This window comes from Pteropus vampyrus, unplaced genomic scaffold, assembly GCF_000151845.1.
Source record: "Pteropus vampyrus isolate Shadow unplaced genomic scaffold, Pvam_2.0 Scaffold57, whole genome shotgun sequence".
NCBI classification, from domain to species: domain Eukaryota; kingdom Metazoa; phylum Chordata; class Mammalia; order Chiroptera; family Pteropodidae; genus Pteropus; species Pteropus vampyrus.
In genome coordinates this window covers 7,678,014-7,684,070 of record NW_011888838.1, presented here as the reverse complement: position 1 = coordinate 7,684,070, position 6,057 = coordinate 7,678,014, and positions in this window count along the sequence as shown.

Here is a 6,057-nt window from a genome sequence, read left to right as displayed (position 1 = left end):
AGACATATCCATTTTTAATTTTTTGAGAAACCTCTGTTTTTCATAGTTTTTCATAATGGCTGTACCAATCTGCAATCTCACCAACATTGTATGAGAGTTCCCTTTTCTCTGCATCCTCGCCAATACTTGTTGTTCTTTGATTTATTGATGATAGCCATTCTGACAGGTGTGAGGTGACATCTCATTGTGGTTTTAATTTGTATTTCTCTGATGATTAGTGACCTTGGGCATCTTTTATATATCTATTGGCCATCTGTATTTCCTCTTTGGAGAAATATCTGTTCAGGTCTTCTGCCCATTTTTTAATTAGATTGTTGGTTTTATTGTTGTTGAGTTGTATGAGTTCTTTATGTATTTTTAGATATTAACCTCTTATCAGATGTATCATAAGCGAATGTCTTCTCCCATTTAGTTGGTTGTTTTTTTTCGTTTTTGTTGACGGTTTCCTTTGTTGTACAAAAACTTTTTAGTTTGCTGTAGTCTCATTTGTTTATTTTTTCTTTTGTTTCCCTTGCCCAAGGAGATATATCTAAAAAGAAATTACTGTTAGCAATATCAGAGAGATTACTGCCTATGTTTTTTTCTAGAAGTTTTCTGGTTTTGGGTCTTACATTTAGTCTTTAATCCACTTTGAGTCTATTCTTGTATACTGTGTAAGAAGGTAGTCATTTTCTTTTTTCGCATGTTATCTGTCCAATTTTTCCAGCACCATTTATTGAAGAGACTATCTTTACCTCATTGTATATTCTTGCCTCCTTCGTCATATATTGAGTGAGCATATAGTTGTGGATTTATTTCTGAGTTCTCTATTCTGTTCTATTGATCAACGTATCTGTTTTTATGCCAGTACCATGCTATTTTGATTACTGTGGTATAGCCTTGTGGTATAGTTTGATATTAGGTAGTGTGATACCTCCAATTTTGTTCTTCTTTCTCAGGATTGGAATAACTATTTGGCATCTTTTATGGTTCCATAAACATTTTAGGATTATTTGTTCTAGTTCTCTGAAAAATATCATTAATATTTTGATAGGGATTGCATTGAATCTATAGAGTGCTTTGGGTAGGCTGGCCATTTCAATGATGTTGATTCTTTCTACACATGGGCATGGTATATGCTTCCGTTTATTTGTATCTTCTTCAATTTCTTTTTTCAATGACATAATTTTCTGAGAACAAATCTTTTACATCCTTGGTTAATTTGATTCCCAGGTATTTTATTGTTTCGATGTAATTGTAAACGGGATTGTATTCTTAATTTCTCATTCTGAAAGTTCATCATTGATATATAAAAGTGTCACTGACTTCTGAATATTAATTTTGTATCCTGCTACGTTACTGAATTAATTGATCAGTTCTAACAGTTTTTGGGTGGAATCTTTAGGGTTCTACATATAATATTATGTCATCGGCAAATAATGAGAATTTTATCTCTTACTTTCCAATTCAGATATCTTTTATTTCTCTTTCTTGTCTTATTGCTGTAGCTAAGACTTCCAATACCATGTTGAAGAGTAGTGGTGAAGGTAGGCATCCTTATCTTTTCCTGATCTTAAGGAAAACGCTTTTAGCCTTTCCCCCATTGAGAATGATGTTAGCTGTACATTTCTCATATACAGCCTTTATTATGTTGTCCCTCTATTCCCACTTTGCTAAGAGTTTTTATCATAAATAGATGCTGGATTTTGTTGAATGCTTTTTCTGCATCTATTGATATGATCAATATGGTTTGTATTTTTCAGCTTGTTAATATGGTGTATCATATTAATTGATTTGCAAATATTGCACCAATCTCACATCCCAGGAATAAATCCAACTTGATCATGGTGTATGATATTTTTAATGTATTGCTGAATTCGGTGTGCTAATATTTTGTAGAGAATTTTTGCATCAATATTCATAAGAGTTTTCTTTTATTATAATGTCTTTGGTTTTAGAATCAAGGTAATGGTTGTCTCATAAAAGGTTTTAAGGAGCCTTCTCTCTTGAATTTTTGGAAATAGTTTGAGAAGAACAGGTGTTTATTCTTCTTTGAATATTTGGTAAAGTTTTCCTATGAAGCCATCTGGTCCACATTTTTGTTTTTTGGAAGGTTTTTGATTACTGATTCTATTTTATTGGTGGCAATCGGTCAGTTCAGATTTTCTGTTTCTTCTTGGCTCAGTCTTAGAAGATTGTATACTTCTAGGAATGTATCTATTTCTTCCAGATTGTCCAATTTGTTGGCATATAATTGCTCATAGTATTTTCTTATGATCCTTTTATTTCTGTGGAGTCTGTAGTTACATCTCCTCTTTCATTTATGATTTTATTTATTTGAGCCTTCTTTTTTCCTTGATGAGTTTGGTTAAGGGTCTGTCAATTTTGTTTATCTTTTCAAAGAACCGGTTCTTGGTTTCATTAATTTTTTGTATTGTTTTTCTAGACTCTACTTCATTTATTTCTGCTCTGATATTTATAAGGTTAGATTGTTTTTCTTGTTTCTCGAGGTAGTCCTTTTAGGACTGCTTTCATTGTGACCCATAGATTTTGAGCTGTTGTGTTTTCATTTGTCTCTAGGTATCTTTTGAATTTCTTCCTTGATCTCATTGATAACCCATTCATTGTTTAGTGGCATGTTATTAAGCCTTCATGTGTATGTGTATTTTCCAGTTTTTTTTCTTGTGGTTGATTTCAGGTTTTATACCATTGTAATCAGAGAAGATGGTTGATATGATTTCAATTTTCTTAAATTTACTGAGACTTATTTTGTGTCCTAACATGTGCTCTGTCCTGGAAAATTTTCCATGTGGACTTGAGAAGAATGTCGATTTTGCTGCTTTGGGGTAAAATGCTCTAAACATATCTATTAAATCCATCTGCTCTAGTGTGTCTTTTAGGACCATTGTTTCTTTGTTGATTTTTTGTCTGGAAGATCTGTCCATTGGTGTCCATAGAGTGTTAAAGTCTCTTACTATTGTTACTATTGTTGTATTACTGTTTATCTCTCCTTTTATGTCAGTCAATAATTGCTTTATGTATGTGCTCCTATATTGGGTGCATATATGTTTACTAGGATTATGTCCTCTTGATTTACCAATCCCTTTATCTTTATGTAATGCTCTTCTTTGTCTCTTATTATAACCTTTGTTTTAAAGTCTATTTTATTGGATATAAGTATCGCTACCTTGGCTTTTTTTCTTTTCCATTTGCGTGAAATATCTTTTCTCATCCATTTACTTTTAGTCTGTGAGTGTCATTTGATCTAAAGTGGATCTCTCGTAGACAGCAAATGGATAATGGGCCTTATTATCCATTTGGCTACCCTAAGTCTTTTGATTGGAGCATTTAATCCATTTACATTTAAAGTGATTACTGATAGATACATAGTCACTGCCATTTATTATTTGTATTTGTTTTTTCTTTTTTCTTTTTTACCCCTTCTCTTTTTACAGAAGCCCCTTTAACATTTCTTGTAATACTGGCTTGTTGGTAATGAATTTCTTAAGCTTTTCTCTGTCTGAGAAGCTCTTTATCTCACCTTCCATTTTAATCAAAAGTCTCTCTGGGTGTAGTATTCGTGGTTGTAGATTCTTGTTTTTCAGTACTTTGAATATTTCTTGCCAGTCCCTTCTGGCCTGCAAAGTTTCCATTGAAAAATCAGCAGACATTCTTATGGGATTACCATTGTAAGTAACTAGCTGCCTTTCTCTTGCTGCTTTTATGATTCTCTCTTTGTCTTTGACCTTTGGCATTTTAATTATGACGTGTCTCAGTATGGGTCTATTTGAATTCCTCTTGTTTGGGATGCTTTGTGCTTTCTGAACTTGAATGTCTAATTCCTTTGCCATGTTAGGGAAGTTTTCTGTCATTATTTCTTCAAATAGTTTCTCAATCCCTTGCTCTCTCTCTTCTCCTTCAGATACTCCTATGATCTGGATATTGTTACACTTCATGTTGTCCCAGAATTCTCTTAAACTATCCTCATTTTTTAAAATTCTTTTTTTCTTTTTGTTGTTCTGATTTGATGTATGCTGCTACCTTGTCTTTCATTTCACTCCTTTCATCTGCTTCATCCAGTCTACTGTTGAATCCTTCTGGTGTATTCTTCATTTCAGTTATTGCATTCTTCATTTCTGTCTGGTTCTTTTTTATGGTTTCTATGTCCTTTTTTATACTTACTATCCCTCTGTTGAGGTTCTCATTGTGCTCATCCATTCTCCTCCTAAGTTTGTTGAGCATCTTTATAACCATTATTTTGAACTCTGTCTCTGACAGGTTGCTTGCCTCCATTTCATTTAGCTTATTTTCTGGAGTTTTCTCCTGTCATTTTGTTTGTGGCATGTTTCTTTGTTTTCTCATTTATTAGCCTCTCTGTGTTCATTTCTATGTGTTAGGAATATTTGTTTTGTCTCTCAGCCTTGGCCTTATGAGGAAGGTGTCCCATGTGACCCAGCGGCACACTCTCACTGATCCCCTATGTCAGGGTTTTGGATGTGATCTTTGTGTGGATTGTGTGTGATCTCCTGTTGTAGGTAAACCTTTATTGGTGTTAGTACATCAGTGGATCGAAATAACATTCAGGCTGACTAATTGTGGGAACTGGCTGAGCCCACAGGGTAAGAGTTGCTGTGTGGGGGCTGACTTCACTGAGTGGGATTTGTCCTAGCAGGCTTGTGTACTTGTTGCAATCACCCTTTGTGTGTACCACTAATGGGGCTACTCAGGAGTTGCTCTGTTGTGATCTGGTGCCAGCCTCTGGATGCATTGGTTTTATGGCCCCTTAGAAAGGGCTCCACAGGAGGCCAAGGTCAGCCACTGCTTTTGATTGCTCAAGGCTACCCCTTGGGAGCTACAAAGCAATCTGCAGATGGTTGTTGCCTATGCTGGATCTATAAGTAAGTGGAAGAGACAACGCTGTACGCAGCAGTCTGGTTATAACTTGTCCCTGACCTAAGGCAGTTTAGCAGAGGGACCAGTGCTCCTCAAGGCCTGACATTGCCTATCAATTGCCCATAAGTCTCTGAAACTGGAAGAGCCTCTGGGTGACATGCTTATTGGGTGGCGCAGGGACCCCAAGAGTCTCTTGGATCTATTGAGTAAATTTTCCCTGCCACTGCAGTGTCAGTTTACATGCCAGCTCTGTCTTTGTAGCTCTCTGTACAAGTTTCCAAAAATAGCAAGGTCAGCTGTCGCCCACTTCGGGCCTGCAAACATCCAAGCTCCATTTAAGAATTACTGAAGCTTATAGGTGTGTGAGTTTGTGGCCCACCACCAAATGCTTTTCCCAGATGAATGGACTTTGCGTGGGCTGCATGAACTGAGTGCTGTTGTTTGCTATTGAATTCATTACTAAAGAAAAGCACAGATTGAGACTGGGTTGCCTGGGAGCAGGCCAGCCACAGGTAATTTGTGGATTAGGTAGGGCATCCATTTCAGTGAGGTGCAGGGCCATGAGGCCTACACTGCACCAGATTTGCTGCCAGCTCTGGCACTGAAGTCTGCCACCAAATTCAGATATCACTGTACAACCTACTGTTTACTGTGATGGACTCACAAAACCCCTGAGATTTGCCCAAGTGATACTGTATCTTATGCTAGCAGCAGTGATTTTCTTGTCATTGTATTCTCTGAACTTTGCTTAATTTGCTGGCTGAGATCTGTTGACTGCACAGAATGCACCACTCCTGGACAGGGGTAGCTGCCTATTAAGTGCAGTGAGCACTTCGTGTCTTGGATGAAGCAGGAGCTCAGGGAGTCAAGGGCTGTCAGGCCAATAGTCTCAGTTTTCTTCAATTTCTGTGTCTGCACATTCCTACAGTAGTCACAGATCACAGGGAGATAAGTTGCTATCTGGGGTGGTCCCATAGACCCCTGCGATCCCCCCGAGAGATATTGCGACTCATACAGGCAGCAGTGGTCTACCCACAACTGCTTTCCTCAAAATGTGTTCACTGTGCTAGCCAAGTTCTGTTGCCTGCACAGACTGCACAACCCCAGAGCCAAGCAGGACAGGTGAGGCTGCCAGTCAATGGGCTGCAGGCACTTTGTGGCTTGGATGAAGGGAGATTTCAGGGA